This window comes from Halyomorpha halys, unplaced genomic scaffold, assembly GCF_000696795.3.
Source record: "Halyomorpha halys isolate HHAL.00 unplaced genomic scaffold, Hhal_1.1 Scaffold547.1, whole genome shotgun sequence".
NCBI lineage: Eukaryota > Metazoa > Arthropoda > Insecta > Hemiptera > Pentatomidae > Halyomorpha > Halyomorpha halys.
The window spans coordinates 150311-171791 of NW_027111872.1; the positions used below are offsets into that span (position 1 = coordinate 150311).

Here is a 21481-nt window from a genome sequence, read left to right on the forward strand (position 1 = left end):
AACATAAATGGTTGTGCTCTCTTTGTATTAATTAATTAAAGAATTTTCCAGCGTTTAAATTCAACAATTAGCTTTAGTTTAAGATTGTATATTTTAACACTCTATGGATTGGTGTAAATACATTGTTTCAAATCATGTTAATTAGCTTTAGCAGTTTAACAGTGACATAGCACACATATACATTTATAAAGGCATTATATGTCTAGGTAATTAATTTAATAAAAGTTTCTGATATTAATATTAGAACAAAGGTTGAATTTGTAGGTTATATAGTAATATTTTTATGAATTTTTATTATCAACAACCTACTTTGTTGATATGTACGTTTCCTTTCGTTTTGTTACTTTTTATAATGAAAATCGAGTAAATCGAACTGGCAATAGCCAACAAAAGTAAAAAAAAAAAAAAAAAATACAAGAGTGTTGATACCGATATTTGTTACAACCCTTGTACTCCAAGCATTGGTACAAGTCTTAGCTTTGCCGTACGTGGCAAACGTGTATATCCAGTATGAAATTTAGAGTGGAGGCTATGGTATTTTTTGTGGTGGATTACAATGGTCATAATTGAACATAATAAATCAAACTAAATTATAAATAAATAAATATTTAAAAAATAATAAGATTTGAAGACAGAAGGGAGGCGAATACTGCCTGTGGTTTCACTGACCTAGGACACCCCCATGGACCAGCAGACTGGAGTGATATTGATCTCGACCAGACCAGACCATCACGTTGCAAGGGTTTCTGCAGTAGCATAGTTCCCAAGGGCACGCACCAGCTCTGCATTTAGTAAGTACATGATATTCCAAGGGTTTAAGTAAATATTCTAAATGTTAGTACTTTTGTGATATATATTACTTTTTTATAAAGGTTTTATGGTTTTAATATTAGCGTTCAGTTAAAAAGTTGTGAAAAAGAAAAAAAATTCAACATGTTTTCAGTAATTAAGGCATTCGATTGTAAAACATAGTAAGTTAGCTTTCTTATGAATTAAAGTTTTTAGCACCAACTGCATTTTCAAGACAGATTCCAAAAATTGTTAAAGGAATCTTTACTAAATTTGTTTTCTTACTGAGAATAATGTTGATATTAAGATGAACCTGTTTGAAAGCAAAATATTTGAATTAACAAACATTTTAATATAGCAAAAGTTTTCATTTTGTCAGCTACCGTATTTTACGACCGAACTCAATTTAAAAAAAAAAAAGAAATGATAAGAAATTATCGATTTATTTATTTTCTAACCTTTAATCATAATTCGAAATTCTTAGAAAAATTAACGCGAAGTAGATAATATCAAATCACACCACATCGACGTGTCTAAAATAAACATGAACATTTATGATGAATTCACATTGTATACTCCATATCGTAATCACCCCAGTCCACACGTGCAGTCACTTCCCTCATGCATGTTACTAGGTGGACCTGAACGAAGATTAAAAAGACAATGGCCAGATATTTTCAGGTTCACTGATAATCTGAATCACTGCAACCCATAAAGGGTCGGGGTTTTAGTACATTGTAAGGAAGCACTGTTTCTTAAACAACGGTTTAGGTTTCACACTAATAAAGCAAAACCATAATTAAGATTTGAAGCACCATACAAATCGAGGAAAACGGAGAATTTGCTTGACGTATTACAACGCAATCGCAAATATACTATAATAGAATAAAGAACAAATCTGAACCTGATAGTAATTTGAGCACCTGGAGTTGTGAATTACGAAAAACATCAAACATTATTTCGTGTCAATGCAAAAATAAAACAGGTTTCCACCGTAGCTAAGTTTTAACAACAATTGTGCAACAAGCCAAAGCCTTGATATTGATCCCGTATACTATACCTACTTCGTATTCCGTACGAGTCGTTTCTATCCAAATGTTTTTATTGACATTTACAAAAAAAAAAATAAACCTTGTGAAGATGCTAGATTATAATGGTATGACACTGGCTTGTAGAGAAACTACCCAGTCCTACCAACTCTAAAAACATTTCTACATTTTAGAAGGTCACGAAGAAATCTACTTTTTAGGCGTATCGGATATGCGGGGCATTGGAAAAGGAAGTAATGTTAAAAACTAATTGTATATGTATATATATTTGTATATTCTTTATAATGAAAGGATTGATACCTAGTTCAAGATAGATGTTTTCCGAAATTCATTCATATCGCTGCTTTGCTTACAAAAATGGCACATCTGGCAAAAAACTTTTTTTTTAATTTTGTGTTTTACATATTGTACTGTACTTTGCAAACTGTACCGTAAACCGTGATTACTTTGTGGTACTCTAATATCTTAGGGACACTCTTCAGGTCGATAGAGAAAGTACCCTCAGTCTACGTTACTATAACAAAAACAAACTATTTTTTTCCCCCAGTTGTTTCACTACAATAGCAAAACAGAAATATATTTTAAGCGTAATTTGGAAATTTAAATGGTGTAATGCTGCGCCAATAGCTCGTAATGAAGAGTGGAACAAAGGACCATTGGCGAGCGCATATTGCAACGTTAGTTCCAGAGGTTTGGTTATGAAGCTTATGAGTAATAAGATAAGGAAGGCTAACTGCATGTTAACTACCAAGAACAGCTGAAGTCGATACTGGGAGCACACCAAAAACGAAAGTGAAATGATAAAACGCAGCGTGTAAGCTAATCCACCATTTTCGGCATCTGGACGGCACGAAATAAACGAGCTGCACAAAACATCTCCGCTTTGAAACCTGACACAGTTTTTCTAAAGTAGAGTGACGTCTGGTTAGCTGCAACGTCTTTGCCCTTCATCGATTAATTGAAAGGGCCAGTTGTTCTCCCCGATAATACCCGACCACACCCATAAGTTGCACAACCAAGGATGCGACGACTGCACGAGGTAGACTGCACAATCTTTCAAAACCCACTTTGTCAGACTTTTCCCCAGCTGACTTCCATTTTTTCCCCAGTAACTCGACAACTTATTACAAGATAAAATTTTCAAAACCAGGATGTTATTGAAAATGCTTTGCAGAAGTTCATTCTTTCCAGGAATTCAAATTTGTTTCCAGAATAGACAAGCTTGTTGTACGTTGATACATGGGTATTATTTTGATACAATATATACTGTTGAAGATCTGACATATTTAAAAAAAAAAAAATCAAAAACCTGCAATATTTGTGTATCAACTTTGAGGGACAATTACACGGTCAGTCAAAATGACAGTGATCATTCAAAAGCCAAACTTGTCTCCGAACAGGACCTTGTGCAATGGCTCTTTGGATTCGTAAGAAAAGAAGAAAGCTTGTTTGGCCATTACTTTGGTATTTCCCTGCGAGAATAAAGTGAAAAACACGATATGAACGCCATTCAAAATTTTCTTGGTGATCCATCAGTATTACCCGTACTGGAAGTTAATATAAAAATCAGCTAAGGAAATTAAAGAAAATAAAAATTAAGAGGTAGAGTGAAAAGTATAAATAAACAAGAATTACAAAAAAAGTATTAGACAATCAAAGAAAACGGAAATAATAACAAATAAAAAGTAGGTAAAAGAGAAATATAAATATATAGTACGCACTAAAAACCGTTTTTTTTTTTGTTTGTTTTTTTAAGTGTGTACTTATTTATCTCAAATAATCTGTAGGTATACTTTAGTTTAATTTCATGTCATGTTATGAATTCTCTTACTTCGTTAAATTATTTTATTTGTTTGTATCTTTTTAGCCCAGCAAAATTTGAACGCAACGAAAACGTTGGATCATAAAAAATCGATTATTTTATGTTTGAGTTTTTTCTTACCGCACCCGTATATACCTATCTTCCTTTTATAAACTAGCTATTGCATTATAACAAGATTTTATTGTTTTACACAAAATAAACCATTTTTTTTTTAAACGAAATTACTTAATAATAATAGCATTAATTAAATAAGAAGTAAAGAGAGATTAGTTATATGATATAACGTGAACTATTTTTCATTTATATATAAGAAGATGGTCAGGGTTGCGGTCAAAAGTGAAACAATAATAGTTGTAAACTATTTTTGTTTCACTTTTGACCGCAACCCTGACCATCTTCTTATATATCAATTCTTACGGTCAAATATATATACATATATTTTTCATTTACAACTATTCTTGTTCTTATCTGTTTATGACAAACACTATGCTTTTTTTTTCGGTTTAAGGCTAAAGTAATTTAGCCAAAAATCAATGTTCTTGATAAAATAAACTCAATAAACACTTTATTTTCCCTTTTAAACTAAAAACAACAAAACAAATTTTGACCTTATAGATATTTTTAAGATTATATGGATAGTCCCGGGATTTTGCCCCCACCACCTAACACGCCCTGGAGAGGGATCTAGCAAGGGACTGTCCATTACTTCGTCACTCATAATTTTTTTTTCTTTCCAAAAGAATTGGCTATCCTTACAAGCGTACATTGCGTAATCCTATAGATTTCATTGTGAACAGTTCAATATATGAGGAGAATGAAGGATCATTAGAAAAAGAAAACTGCAACAACCACACAACATATTTTCATACATGTCATCTTTTAAATGGAAAGTATTATGGTCCGGGTGCGGTCAAATAAAACTCAAATATTAATGACTATTTTAATTGAGCCAACATTTCGCCCCAGGTTGCAGGGCTTCGTTAGAGCTAAAAAAGATACAAACACTTGACATAAGTAAAAAAAGTAAATGGAAAATTACAAGGGTATACAATGAAACGTAGAAATTAAGGAGTGCCTTTTTGTGTGTAAAGATCTACTCTCGTGAGACTGACACGTCTACAGTAAATATTTAAAGCAATATCATAAATGAAAAATCCATTAAAGATAAATTACGTAGAGATGTGTAGAAATTTACAGATTTACGAATAAATGCTAACATATAATGATTTGAAGGAATGTATAACTTCAATATGCTTATAAAGGAAAAAATGTTCAGAATAAAAAATATAACTGAATGGCGAGGTAATGGATTCAATGACGTCCTTAGGATACCGCCGGGTATTGATTACTCCCAAGTTGAAGTTTATTGCAATCTCAACAAATTTTGTCGTCCATTATTATGGATAGTTATGAGTTACTAAGCCTCATGATTATTTTGTTTTTGTTTTTTTCTATGTAGCTAATTAAGCAACAAACTCTTTTCAGTTCCTAATACTCCCTCCGAGTATTAGATGCCTTTAAGGGAACAACAAAGGTGCATTTTGTTGTTACTTTAAACATACCAACTTATCATATCAAATTTAACTACAACCTTAGAAAATGTTTTCATACTCAATGTTTGTACATTATGCATCACAATATAAAATGTTTGAATCTTTTAAATAAACCAAAATTAATGGTCAGAGGTGCTTTTGCCCGCACCAACATTGAAAACAAAAACATGTTAACAACTATTTATTTTCCAACGTTTGTTGTGCTTGATCAGGGCTGAAAAGATACAAAAAGGTAGGACTAAAATTATGTAAATATAGGTGAAAAGAAAATTATATACAAATGAATGAAAAGAAGAAGTAAAAATGGTATTGAGGAGAAGATTGTTAGGGAATCTGGTCAGAATATAACACAAATAAGTTGAAATAATTTATTTAGTAGTGTCAACGTTTCGGCCAGAATTTCAAGCCTTCATCAGGGCTAAGAAAAAAGAACAAGATAACAACTAATGGATAAAGAAAATTTAAAAAAATATATAAACAGACTGACATCAAGCAAATAATTCTACAGAATGAAATTAATAAAAATAAAGTGATGATCCACTTCTTTCAGCATTCAGTACAATTATTTACTTTATGTCAGTCTGTTTATATTTTATTTTCTGCATTCATTTGATGCTATCTTGTTCTTTTTTCTTAGCCCTGACGAAGGGTAGAAATTCTGGCCGAAACGGCACTATTAAACAGGGTATTTCAACTTATTTGTGTTATATTCTGACCGCACCCCCCCCCTCCACCAACTATCAACTATCTTCTCATCATTAAAAATAGTATTGATATACAATAGACTATTATAAGAATAAAAAAAAAACCCAATAGTATAGTGGCTTAAAATATGTAATTGCGTAAAATTTTAATTCTAATCTGATAATAAAATCGTCAAGGAGAAATCAATCCAGTTACGATAAATCATACATTCATCTCTTTGTCAAAATCTTGGGAATTTTTACTTTTCGAATTATTTACGCAGTGTGGAAATGTTTTACTATGACTTATAAGCACTTGGTATGATAAACAGGATTTCCCCTGTAAACAAGCCTGTAGACGAATATCTGAGTGAGCTAGCCTCCAGCTAGATTACCCCGACCAAGGTCTCGGTCACAAGGTCATACTGACCTCTCACGGACGCTTTCTCCGTTCGTGCATTAAGCTTGAGTGGCCAGGTCATGCAATAATAGGTCACATGCAACACGACTACTCTGAGTTACGTGGCATGATGGGTGTATGTTTGCGTCAGAGATGCTATTTAACACCTGCGTCAAACAGCTATTTAAAACTATAATTTCAGCTTAAAAATAGTATTTTAAAAATATTTTTACTTATATATGGAGTATTTAGCAAGAGTAAGCAATACGATCGTGAAAAATTTCAAATACGAGTTTTCAACAGCTACAGAAATGCGAACGCAATGTGGACGCAATACTATGCTTTATTTGTAAGATGTTAAAATATACAGACCATGAGACGTACTATACACAACTACTATCTACAGACTATTATATAAAACTTGTCTCCAAGGAGGGTCTTCCAGCAACTCTCTTCGAGTACTCTATTTAGAATAATTACTAATCTCTAATATGAGGAGACATGTCATACAAGATAGCGAATATTATGATATATGAGAAGATAAGCTAGAGTGGGTTGTTGATAGAGGTGGGGTTTCTATGGAGATTTGAAAGTACAAAGACAGGCAAGAGGCAACGAGCTTCTCTCTATTAGGAAATGATATATAAATTATTATAAAAATAGATTTAAAAGAAAGTCTCCGTACAACTACAGGAGCGATTTGGGATACACATGGAGAATGGTGAACTGCTTTCTGAGAATGGTCAGTCAGTATCTAATAATATAAAGGTTTTTTTTTTAATATTTATTTATTGCTATTTACAACTGTACATTATAATACATTTAGTAAATCTGATCTTAGTTAAATTGGAGTGTTACAGGCGTCTAGAGAAACTACCCATTGGTAGGACTTTAATGACATTTTACATTAGCTGGTCTCGTGGCCATCTTCTTTTCAGGCGCCTCGGAGGATTGTCAGGAATGGAAGAGGATGCAAGTCTTTTCAGTCTTGTGTGAGGATTCCAGGTTAATCGTTTGCCCAAATGTAGTCCAAGGTAGTGGATCTGTTCGACAGGGGTAAGAGTAACATCATTAAATGAAACTGTAGAGCAGTCAGTAGGTTTACGACGAAGGGTAAAGGTAATTTGATGGGATTTGTTGGAATTTATCTTAATCCTCCAATTACGACACGATTCTTCGAGGGCTGTGACATGGGATTGGAGATTTTGGGATACAATTAATGGGTTATTATTAACAGCGAGCACACATGTGTCATCGGCATACGTGGTGAGGATAGTGTTGGGATTGGTTGGAATATCAGCTGTATAGACGGTGTAGGGGATGGGACCAAGAATACTACCTTGAGGAACACCAGCGGACTGAGAATAAACAGATGAATAGGAACCATTGTGGTTTAATTGGAATAATCTATCAATGAGAAAGGAACGAATGATGAGAAAGTATAATATAAAAGTAAGGAGGTTAAGATGGGTTTTGTAGTACACTGTGGTTCAAAGCAGTCCATTAGGACCCCTGTACACAACAATGAACTATATGGGAAATACAGAATCAACAAAGATGCGAAAGAGCTTAATGCTGCAAACTGGAAATCGGTAGCCAAAGGCAGACAGGCGTGGAGAAGGCTGGTCTACAAATATATCTACAAGGGAAAAACATTCTTAACGGTTTCTTAACAATCGATTCGGTCAGTAGGAAGGTGACGATTTAAAGAAAAACTTAGCGGTTCCCACGGCTTCCTGATGAACGTCACAGATAGGACTAATGATACTCGCAATCTGAGAAAATATTAGCAGAACGAATCGAAGATAGGATCATCATCATATACTGGCTGGAAATCTCAAGCTCTTTGACGCTACCATTTACGCTGTTCCATTAAATAAGATTCTACCTCTTGGAACTACATCAAAGGTTAAGAAAGTCAAAACCTTCTTACATAACTTGCCTCATGAGATATAACGTAAAAAAAAAGTTTAACAAGTTAACATTATAGTTGGTTTGATCTGTATTCAATAGAATAGAACTTTCCGGGTAATTTTCTTTTTATTAAAATTTCCTAACAATTTAGAGAGTTTTCCTAAAATTAGTTCTTTTCCCAAACATTATTGTAAAACTAACCTCTTTGATTAATGATCAACAATAATTTTATTGCTTGAAGTGGTTCCAAAATCTACCATTTTTATGGGAGGGGAAGGAATGATTCCTTAGACTGTATCATCCCCCTCTCCCTTTGAAAAAATAGTATGTAAAAAGAAAATAATATTTTTTCTCCTACTTTTTTTTTTTTTTTTAATTCCAGAGGCTTCACAAGTCTGATTTTATGATTTAGATAAAATTTTCCATTGGCGTTTTGATTCATCAGGGTTCTTGCTAAACCTTCCAAACTTATTCTTACATTTATAAATACAATGTTCAATATTCAATTATAATATTTCAATATGTTCTATTTATCTTAGTTCCATATTTATAGCATTCTCACTAATCGCAGTGCGAACTTTGATCCATCGTTTACTAAGGACGCCATTGTGCGTTCGACATGGCGTTCAGTAATTTTAAATATACATAATGATGGAGTAATCTCAGTAAAATAAAATGGTTTAATGAGTGACAGCCAGTCAAATGGAAAGGCTCGGATCCGAGAGATAGGCTATTAAGTGAATTATCCCACTAATGACAACTCCTCAGGCCTTTACTGACAGGGGTTAAATGTCCCCATTAGTTGGGAGTAGCCTTGTGGTGGTCGTCTTCGTAAATGGAAGTGTGGTGTGATGGACTTAGTGATTTGAATGACCTCGGTAGCCACTGATTACGATAACAGTATTAAAGTTTATGTAATAATAATTGATATTAGCCAATACATATTTAGGTATGTAAGATGAATTTTTACAAGTTAAAATAGTAACAACACACCAAATCTAGAAATACAAAGAGTATTTTGAAGAATAATTTTCACAAACATCCCACAAAGGACATACCGATTCTCTAAATATGTAAAGAGCATGTTGCTTACGGAATTAATATTCGTAGAGCTTTAATACTGAGCAGTGGATATTCCTCTTCTACTGATATCCAAAAATCAGAAAGTTGCATACTACCAAATTTCAACTTTAAAGTATTATCGGAAGACAAGTCAATAAGAGATTCTTTTTCTGAAGTAGTAAATTCCGATGGAGCCTTGGCTTTAAATGGGTCTTGAATCCATGTAAATTTATCTTTGTCTGCTTCAAAGTATTTTTCGAACTTTTTTATAAGCTCTGATAGGCGATTAACAAAAATGGATTTAATAATTGAATATAATGTTCCCTATGTAACCGATCTAGCCCGAACCAGATATCACTCCTTCCATTATCAACTCCCTAACCACCCAAACCCCATAGTTTCTAACCTTGAATCCTCTTCCATTTCTGACAATCCTCCGAGGCGCCTGAAAAGAAGATGGCCACGAGACCAGCTTACGTAAAATGTCATTAGAGTGCTACCAATGGGTAGTTTCTCTACACGCCTATAAAACTCCAATTTAACGTAGATCAGATTTACTAAATGTACAGTTGTAAATAGCAATAAATAAATATTTAAAAAAAAAAAATTGAATATTTCGCGGCGCCCTTACGACGGCACCGCGGCGCCTCTGGGAGCCGCCTTGCATACTGTGGAAATCACAGTGCTATCCTATTAAGTCAGTAACATGTTCTTTATATGTATTAAGTTACACATTCAGTCAATGATATTTAGTTACTAACACTTAAATTTAGTCAGTTATATATTCTTTATATAAATTAAGTCAAGTACAATACAAAAATCTTTCGGAAAAAGGGAGTATGATATTTAAATCAATAAGAAATAACATGATCAGATGGTTCTGGAACAATTTATGTAAAGAATGAAATTTAACAGCACTTATGTCAAACGTTCTACGAAAAATTAGAGACAAAGGAATGTAACTATATTTAAATTTTTTTTTCCGTTATTCGGTGTAACTACATATTCGAAGACAACTTGCTGAATGTCACAAGGGCGTACGTCAGCAATTTTTTTTATTTCATGTTTAAGAGAAATATATCTAACATAATAAATATATTAGTTACTGACACAAAAGTGTTACAGGAGACACTTTCAATCCCTTACACTCGATATACACAATTAGGTACTGATAAGTAACAATTTACTTCAATATCAAAACCTATATATATTTTTAATTGTAAAATGTCAATACTTTATAAATTTCTAAACGAAGACCCACTGACCTGAATATACAGGAACTTAAACCCGGAATTTCCTTATCTTGTGAAAAGAACTCAGACAACTCTATATCCAACATGATTTTTACCAAATAATAAAGAAATTAATTTTTAAAAAAATATATCGGCTAAATTCTTTCAAAATCTGGTTATCAGAAACGATATTCATTTGTTTTTTCTTACCATTGCAACCCTTAGGTTTTAACTATAATTTTATTTACAACGTTCTAGATAACGATAGGATTATTTATAAGAAAATTATGGATATTTACAAAATCATTAAAAAAATTCAGAAATGAAAAACAAGTTATTTAGTATGCAATTTGTTCTCTGAAAGCTCAAAGTTATTTAATAATCATATGGTAGGGAAAAATACCAGGGAAAAACATATGACCATATTTTAAGGGACTATCAGTATTAATCAAACTTAAAATATTAATATTTTAATGATAATTATTATTTACAAACCATTTCATTATTTTTTTTTGTCAATTAAATATAACTTGGGATGAAGACATTAAAGAGCAATAACCTCGTAGTAACATGAAACAACAACCACCTATCAGGTGAAAATCAAACAAGCGTTAGAAATTTTCTGAAAATATATTTAGAATAATTTCCTGTAAATATTGAGTATAATTTGTACATTTGTAAGGGTCATGAGGTATGAAATTCGTCATGTAATCGATTAATTTTGGAAAAATATCAATAATTTTTATATCAAATATTTTTCCATATTTTTGTTCAATAGTTTTGATTAGATCTATCATAATATCTAATATGAAATTGGTATTAGTACAAAAAAGATAGACATTATTCATTAATGAATAATGTGATATAGGGTTAATGTTGTAAGCATATGTTAAAGTTGTTAATACGTTTTCTAGTAACCTGAAGATGGGGGGGGGGAGTAACCCCGAAACGTTGTCTGAGTAATAAACTAATATATTTAAATAAGGAAGATTGTGTTCATTCACCAATTTCTGGGAACTCTTCCAGTAGAAGATCATTAATTTAAGATCATAATATCAATTTTAAAATTTGAATATTGAAAACATTATTTGTTTTAAAATACAATGTTAAAATTTTATTACAGTAATTTACATGTATTCTATAGTTCAGATTGTCTTTGAGCTTTCAACTCACTGTACAGTTCGATGTTTTTTTAGCTGTTCAGGATTTAGGTTTTCTATTATTCTCTTCTTTAACAATTCTTCTTTCTCCACATGTTTGTATCACGTCATAATATCACTTACAACAAATTTACTTGATGTGTATATATGTATATAGTTAATAAATTATTTAAAAAAATATTAAAATTATTCAAAAAATTAATTTTTTTTTATTAAACATTTTTATTACATAATAATTGTTAAAAAAATTTAAACTTTTTAATGGAAGATTATTGATTGACCGTGTGTATAGATGAATGGATAGATGAATTCGTTTTTGACTGCCGTCAAAACAGCTCTGACGAAGCCCTGCAACGTGGGGCGAAACGTTGGCTCAATAAAATAGCATAATTATCTACTATTTGAGTTTTTTTTTCCGCACCCGGTCCATATTCCATTCATTTAAACTTTTTAAGTGTTAAAAATAATTAATGACTTAGAATCCAATATTTTAAATTTCTAATCTCAGTTTCATTGATTATTTACAGCTTCAGAGGATCCAATTATAAGTTCAACTTTACAGGCATTGTCGTTTTTGAAATTTAATAATCAATTAAGATGTTAAAGAAAGTTTATATTATATAGTAGATAATTATGATTTACTAATGACCTAATATTACGGATAGTTTCATATAATTGGTTGCTAAGGACAGCCCTGATATTAGCAGATATGTTATGCAATTACAAATAATTGCAGCTGCAGTAAAAGGAAGTATATACTGCAACTGCAATGTTATTTTTAAAATATGTAATTATTGTGTAATAATGTAATTACACAGCCTATTTGAAATGTTTACAAGCATAAAAAAAAACAATTTGTGTATTAATGTAATTTGTTTTGACCGTTCCGCAATCAGCCTGACGCCCATAGACAAATACCCGTGCTTGGCGCTATATTTATTGCGAGTGGCAGTTAGCAACAAAAAAATCATAGCTTATCTATTAAAAGCTGTAATAATATCAACAATCGAATACAACAACGTTCTTTGACATTGATAAAAACATTTAACAGCATCCAAAGTATACCTAGTTCTCAGTTCGACTACCTACAATCGCTCAACAGGTAAACAAATAAGGTACCCTAAAAAAATAAATAAATAAAACGAGGTTTCATTAACAAATTTAGCAAGTAAAAACCTCTTATTTAATTACTGTACCTAATTATAGGTAGAAAATTATTATATAGACTCAATTGTTATAGGCAAATCGACATGAACGAAGTTTCTCAAGAGAACATTTTTAGTTGTTTTTTTAAAATAATAATTCTCTATATCTTCTTCAGATGATATATAATATTAGCTTTTAAGAAGGAGTTTAGATAATTTTTTTTTTTTCAATATTCATAGATATAAATTATATAAAAAGGAATTTTGTTTTTCGAATATAACAAAACGAAAACTACTGAGCCAAACTTTACCGAATTTCAACTAATTCCATCGTCCCAGAAAGCAATAATAAAATCTACCGATATAGAAAATATAATATAATAGATAAACAACTAGGGAATGGTATCCATATAATACATCTACTTCTAGAAAGTGTCTGTACGTCCAATGGTTCCTGAGATATAGTTAAACATACTTTTTTTTACCGGGCTCTTATACTAAAAGGAATTAATCTAAGATGATGTCAAAGTTTTTTGATATCATTACAAATCATATTCAGAATTGTTAAATTAAGAATCTATTAATACTATGCAATTATATAAAAAACAGAACTTTAATTATTAAGATTAAATTATTAGGGGAAAAATATGTTGAAAATATTTAAAAACCAACACCAATCAACCGTATTCAGATCATAATTTTCTTATTGTATTAAAATAAGATTTTTTTGGCACAAAATAAATTAAAAAAATAAAGTTAATCTTGGTGAATTGAATCACGGACTACACTAAAGAAATTATTACCAATATGGTGTTAGGTAAAATCGTTCGATACTGACTGCGTAACTAGGTTAAAATGCAGAATAAATTCAAAAATATGGTGCAAAGCTAGGTGATTAATTTTATGAAAATAAATAGCTTTAAAGTAAAACATTTTATGTCGGAAACATAATTTAAAATATTATTGAATAATTTTTATTTCAATAACAAAAAATTAAATTCGATAATTGAAATATATAAATTTCTTACTATCTAATCATCTAACGAATCAAATAAATTTTGTTTTCCAATACTTTTTGTTTGAATAATGCCTGGCTTTTAAATAATTTCAAAGTCCAAGACACAACAATCACTATCATGCTCTTATCGGAATTCTATAGTAAGGGGAGATAAGAGGATAAAATAAACTTTGAAAATGAAACATTGAAAATAGATTACATATATAATCATACAAAAATTAGTAAAATAAAACGGAATCATTTTTGTATTAATATTAATTTTTGAAACAAGATTCCAACAACCGCAACTTGAATGTTTGGAATAACAACTGCCCAGGATAGTTTAAAAAGGGATGTTCCTTTTCCTCTGTTACTTGTTTCCAACTGTACGTTCGACACGGTAGAGCATACGTTTTTGATACCTGATCATATAGTACATGAATCGGGAAGAAAAGGGAGTTATTTCACCCCAATTTTTTATTACTTTAATGAAAGATATGTACAATTACTACTCATGATAGACGAGTCTGCCAAGTATAGTTAGGGGGAATAAAAAATGGCGGCTGTATCTAAACGTTAAACAAAATCGATTTTTTTTTTCAGAGCTCTTCATCACTAAAACTAACTACACTGTAAAATCTAAGAGAACCTTACATAAAGTAGAGTAAATTTGTTAAAATATTAGCCCTAATAGAGCTATTTACGTTTAATAGTTCTCCAGATATGGCTTTTTGAAAAGGAACATTTCATAAAAATGTACTGAAAGATTAGTAGTTGGTGAATTTAATTTGAGAAATCTATCCTCAAGAAAATTTGTCCGAACGAAATCAATTTATTTAAGCAAATATTATGAAAACTACTACTCCTACGAAGAAAAAGGTCATAAACTACTTTATAATAAATTATCTTTATAGTCAACTATCTTTAATAACTAATAGACATCTGCACCTCGACTATTTTTGAGATATAGACTTCTCAAAATAAACTCACTAACTACTAATCTTTCAGCACTTTTTTAAATGAAATGTTGCTTTTTAAAAAACTATATCTCGAGAACTATTGTGCGTAAATAGCTCTATTATGACTCATATTTTAGTCAATTTACTCTACTTTAATGATGTTCTCATAGATTTTCTAGTATTATTAGTAGTTTTAAAGATTTAGAATGAAAAATTAATTTTTTATAACATTTTGAAAGAACCGCCATTTTTATCCCCCTACCTATACTTGGTAGACTCATCAATTTCGATTAGTAATTATACATAGCTTTCATTCAAGTAATAAAAAATTAGGGTGAAATAACTGCCTTTTTTTCTCCTCTTGAGCTTCTGTATTAATAAATTGTTACTCCCCTTAGGATAGACTTCACTACAATTTAAAAGCGAGCCAAATTACACAGTTTGAATTAAGTAAAGTGTGTCATTCGTCTGTCGTTCACAGCTGTAGAATAAGAAATTCAATCGAGAACATTGATATGGGAAAAAAAATTCTTGGCATTTCCAACTTCAGGTTAAGAGAAGACTTCTATATTACTAGGAGCCCTACACGGTCAGTCCGAATCACAGTAAAATCAGATTGAGGTTCAGATGAATATCGATATTATTGATAATAACCGTGAAGGGATAATAGTGATGAATTACCAAGAAAAATTTGAAATCCAATCCTTCAAATTTTGGAGTAGTACTGAACAAGTTAAGGGAAGCCTGCGAGATCCAGTGTATTCCCGCTAATCCATACTAATTACTGCAGGGGGTGTTCGGATTACAGTAATATTAGGAAAAAAGGTATAAAAAATTCATTAAAATGAATAAACATAACTGTTTTAATTTCTTTAAACATATTTTATTGGAAATTTGACGGAAGCGCGGTGTCATGGTAAGACACTGTGATTCCAACTCCAAGGACCCGGGTTCGAATCCGGCTGGGCAGAAAATTGTTTTCTGTTACACAGTAGCCGTGAGTCAACCCTGTGGGTTCTGGAGCCCTCCTTGTGTCCGCCCAGCCTCATAAATTTGGTAAAAATTAGGCGGTCGAGCGTGATTCTGACCAAATCACCTCCTTGCACTACCGTTGGTCTAGTAACAGTACTTCCTAACAGAGTACTGCACCCCCTTCATGGGTTGTAGTGGTACATATTTTAATTTAATTGAAAATAAATAAATAAATCTCCAGTAATACTAAGAGATGATTTAATTTGTTAAAACAATAACATTGCTCATTTGTAAGTGAACATAAGTAAAAATAACAATATTCTTTGTATGGATTTATTTAAAATTATATCACATTTTTAATAAGTATTGGACGTCAATAGCTCTTTTAACGCAAATATTTCAGCAAATTTACTCTTCTTTAAACAATGTGCTCTTAGGTTTTCTAGGTTGTTGGTAGTTTTTAAGATATAGAGCTCCGAATGAAAAATTATTGTTTTTAAAGGTTTTAAAACAGCCACCATATTTTATTCTCCCAACCTATACTTGACAGACATCAATTTTGACTAGTAATTATACATAGTTTTCATTAAAGTAATGAAAAATAGGGGTGAGATAACTGCCTTTTTTCCTTCCCGGCTCTTGTACTATTATGATTCACAACCATATAACTGCATTGCTTTCATGGTGAAACCTGCCCAAAAAAAAATTGTATTTCATTTTTAATAAGACGTGTTCTGAAGACTGCAGCGTACATTGGGGTTACTTCGATTACTAGCGTCCGCCTACAGACTAGTATGGTTGGCACAACTCCAGTCTAGCTGTAAAATCTAAGGAATACGTCAAATATATATATATTAATCAGATATGCCTTTATTAAAGTAAAGAAGTAATATGTTAATAAAAATATACAAAATTTTATAACATAAAATAAATGATCAAAAATTAACCAACGATTAGAAGGAAAGGAATTAATTATTCATAAATTTTATCCGCATTCCATCCGCCAATTTACGTTACCCTTGAATCCATTCAACCACCCAGATATCATCTTATGATATCCTTATACACATATTTCTATATCATACATTATGATTGGATACAGTAGTTACACAATTCACTAACATAGTATTCAAAAGTCTCAATACCAAAAAGGGGCGGACCAGAGAGACCGGAAATTCCCAATCCGTTCTTGAAAATGTTCAGTTGACCAATAGCAGCAGCAGAATTAGGTTGCAACCTCCAAACTGGTTCCTCAGACCTTAGCGTTGGTCAAGGATCAGGTTTTCTGGGTCAGGCTTGGGTCATTTGTTTACAATTAATACAAATTATTTATGTAGAATATTTGTTTTGAATAATTTTTTGTTGTAAAAAAAAAAAAAATCGGAAGTCAAAAACATTAGAATCTTAGTATCATTTACTTCAGAACCATTGAGACAATTTATCGACTATTAGTTTCCTCATTGATTTTTTTTTTTTAACAATACTCTGTGGAGATAAATAAGCTAAAGGAATAAATAAAATATCAAATAACCTAAGTCAGTTAAAAATAATCCGACATCCAGACCCTATCCTTTAAATTCATTTCCTACTGAACCTGATACCGGGGCCCATCTAATTATATTTTGAATAAGTTTGAATTTAATAAAAAAAAAAAAAAAAACACTAATTAATTTATTTATTTATTAACAGAGGAGGGAATGCTTTGCAATTGTTAGATTTATGGAAGTAGGTAGATTAATTGAATACAATTGAAATCTCACTATAAATATCATTATAAATTCTTCCTCACATTAAATTTATAATTTCTTTTGCAGGCTATTCTGCCCAGGTCATTCATTAATTATAAGTTAAAAACCTATTTTTTTATTTAAAATCATAAATATCTAAATCCTCCTCATATGAAAATGATCCACCCAATAACTACAAAATAAAAAAAAATTAGATATTTATGATTTTAAATAAAAAAATAGGTTTTTAACTTATAATTAATGAATGACCTGGGCAGAATAGCCTGCAAAAGAAATTATAAATTTAATGTGAGGAAGAATTTATAATTGTAAATGTCCTTGAGGATGGCTAAAATGGCCGAAATGTTGGACTGTTGAAATAAAAAGTGTTGAGACAAAAAAGGATACAAGTTTTGATTTATTTATTAAATAATTACCTTGTCTCAAGAAATTGAAATAATATAATTAATATATTTAGTTAATTACACATTGGATTAATGATTTAATTAACTGCTCATTTCACCCATTTAGTTTATATGGGTAAATAGCATTATATAATAAAAATATATGGTAAAAAAAAAACAACAGAAACTCAAACTAAACTTGGCTCTATTAACTACACCGAAGGGTACAAAATGGTTCTAATTAATCAGGTTAGAGTCGAAGATATAATAAAATAAAACGTTTAAAAAGGGTTTTCTTTATTGGAAATCAATATTTCACCCTAATGACGGTATTCAATTTGAATGATGTAATACGTAAGTGGTAAACGATTTTTTTAGGCGTAAACAAAGTTTTATTCGTTTTTAGTACCACAAGAAACTCATAAATACAATTCATATAGGCTAAATATAAATATAATATAGGGAAATAAAAAATTTTTATGCCTCAATTTTCGTCTTAAAGCTCTATAGAAAACAAAAATAGAAATAACTTCAATACGACTCAACCAATCTACATCAAACGTGGCAGAGGTTTAGAGCTCTATAAACTGCAACTGTGAGCACAGGGCGGAACTATTAAGCATATTACAACCGGAGATATATATAGCTTATAACCTTCCCGGGAAAATTATAGCCATTTAGCAATAAGGCGCATCACAATCGGATGAATGATATGCATAAAATACGAAAAAACAAAAATATATTTTTATATATTAAATTTTGGATGGCAACAAACATTTTAAAAAAATTAAAATTAACATTAACATTAGCTTAATATTTAGAAAGTAACAAACTTCAAAAAAAAAATTAAACATTTGCAAGAACCCATTTTCTTGATTTTTATAAGCAAAATCATGAATTAAATACTTCTTTTTTTTATTTATTTAATGTGATTTACAACTGTACAAATAATAATACAATAATTAAATATGTTGTATGTTTCATATACATTTGAAAATCTTGGGAAGGAACCACCTATTGGTGATACTACAAGCATTAATTTAAATTAGAAGGTCCCGTGCCCATCTTCTTTTCAGACGCCTCGGAGGATTATCAGGAATTGCTAAGGGTGCAAGATTAAGAATTAATGGGTTAGGATGGGTAAGGAGTTTGGAATGAAAAGACGCATATCTGTTTTGGTCCAAATCTGCAACAAATGGGATGTTAAGGTCTATGTGAATGAGTTTATTTGTAACGTAATTAGGAGTATCAAGGATTTTACGTAGGATTTTGGATTGTAAGGATTGGATGCGAAAGGAATTTGATGGCTTGGTAGAGCCCCAGAGCTCAATTCCATGTGTCCAAATTGGTCTGATTATCGTAGTGTATACTAATTTTTTGTAGTGAATGGGAAGTTTAGAGAAAATACTTCTTAAAAGTCTATTTATTTATGTATTTAAATACATCCCATAGATATAAATGATAAACTACTCAACATTTCTTGAAACTTCTCATTTTATATTTGATTTGTTTATTTACATCTCTTTTTGGGAAACCCAACCACAACCCGAAGAGCCCAGGCTGCTGCAGGACACCCTGTTATAAAGTCTATATTTATCAGTTCTGTTATTGTCACTCTAAAATTGTATTTTATCTTAATTTCTTTTCTTTTTTTTTCTTTCCATTATAAGTCCATTATTTATTTCGTTAAACCCCTAAATGTCATTGTTTTTTGTTATTAGCTTTACTTTTATCTTATTAAGAATTATTATTTAAATTTATTTCTATTATCATATTTTTTTGTTTTATTTAACATTGTATATAGTTAGGGTTGTCTTTTGTATGAGACTATACCCCCTTAATCAATTTTAAAAAAAAAAATGTACGTCTTACATCAACCATGTAAGGCCCCAGGCCGATCTGATATTACATAAATAAATAAAACCTCCCTTTTGAGTCCAGTAGAGAGTATTGTAACAAATGTTATTGTCTCGTTTTTTTTATTATTATAACTTATAAACTTAAATATATTTTTTACTCTATAATAAAGAAACAAACTTGAAATTAGTGCATTATTCACATTGAAGTTCCAGTCAAAACATATGGACTCTGAACAGACATGACGCCCGAGCACTTGGTCACCTTGTAATAAGAGCCAGTGGGTAGCAAGCAATAGGAAGACGTTTAAGTCTGGTCAAGGTTTTGTAACAAATACTCACTGCATTTGAGAGCTACTTGGGATGGTAAATAGGTAAGCACAAATTAGTCCAATATTCTCATCCAACAATCATCCATTTAAAATCTACAGTTTTTATTTTATTTTGTAATTAAAAACAAATAGAGGATATATTTATACACTAAGATTGTATTTCACCCTCATTTTTGATTGGGAAATAAATTAAAAGTGATTTAATTATTCTATTAATGATTTAAAACTGCGGAAAAATTCTACACTCCTAACTACAAACATAAAACAAATTTTTAACAGTCAATTCTACCTTAATGGTATTGTACTGTCAAGAAAAAAAAATTCATATCGTATTTCAGCTAATTTCATTTTATGGGAGGTGTTAAAATGAAGATGGTTATAAGTATAAAAATTAAATCTGTACCACTACAACCCCTACCACCATTCTACTGATGGCTGTGCCAGAGAGAAGTGAAGATGCACAAATGGTTGTATGATTTCCCATACGAAATCATGAGGTTTTTATAGTGCATGAATATGGGACAGTGGTCCCGAAACGTTGTACAGTGTCATGAATAAATAATAAATAATTCATTCAAAGATAGAAGTGATTAACCTCAAAAAATTTTAAAAGAAGTATTTTTAAATTTGTAAATTTTTTTTAGTACTGAAAAATATTAACTTCAAAATACATTTCAGCGTTGCGCATAGAAAATAAATTTGGCTTACCCAAGTATACGATTTGTTTCTGAATAGGTTAAGATGGACTACATAAAAATTCACTATACCTAAAAGACAAGTTATACCGTCTATAAATTTCGCCCCATGTCTTATTCATTATTAACGACTATGTAAGTTTAATTTTTACCAGAAACAATCCGGCCAAGAGGAATAGAGAAGAATAAATTGGAGAGAACATATATGATATACATTTTTTTATGTGTAGTTGTCAATCAATTATGACATAAGAGACCGAACGTGTTGTAAATAAAGAAAAAAATAATTTTACAAGCTTTAAGCGTTCTTCATTTACGAAGATTCATAACAACAAACACTATCGAAAAAAATGCAATCTTTGTTAAACTAAAAAAAAAAAATTGCCACCAAAATTTTAATATACAAAGTATTATTTTATTATAAATCTTACACAAATAGCCATTAATGCAATTATTTAAATGCTCGAACAATTACTGTACTAATTTATCATAGCAATATACGTACCTCAACACAAGAACTCGTTCCTTCTAATCCAACAAAAGGGTATTGAAATAATGGACAAGAACTTGACGATGGATAACCAGTTAATTGGCCCGAAGCTGAGCATTGACTGACATTGGAAGTATGAATTTCCGAAGAGGGGATCTCCAAGTTTTTTGTCTAAGCCTTCTCCATTGTCTTGTCGGGTTTGAGTCAGAGATCCTTGGACTTTACAAGTGCGTACTGCTC

General features: G+C 30.9%; 1 protein-coding gene across 5 annotated transcripts in view; it reads right to left on the reverse strand.

Annotated features, from left to right (window-relative positions):
* Window positions 1-21481, reverse strand: part of LOC106684134 (ABC transporter G family member 23) — a 230167-nt gene that overhangs the window by 22458 nt on the left and 186228 nt on the right. Inside the window, exon 1 of one of the 5 annotated variants that reach the window (XM_014426034.3) lies at window positions 21257-21360. The exons of the other annotated variants lie outside the window; for them this stretch is intronic. The gene's annotated coding sequence lies outside the window, so the exon portion shown is untranslated. Of the gene's footprint in view, window positions 1-21256; window positions 21361-21481 lie in introns of those variants that run through there. 5 annotated transcript variants of the gene reach the window in all.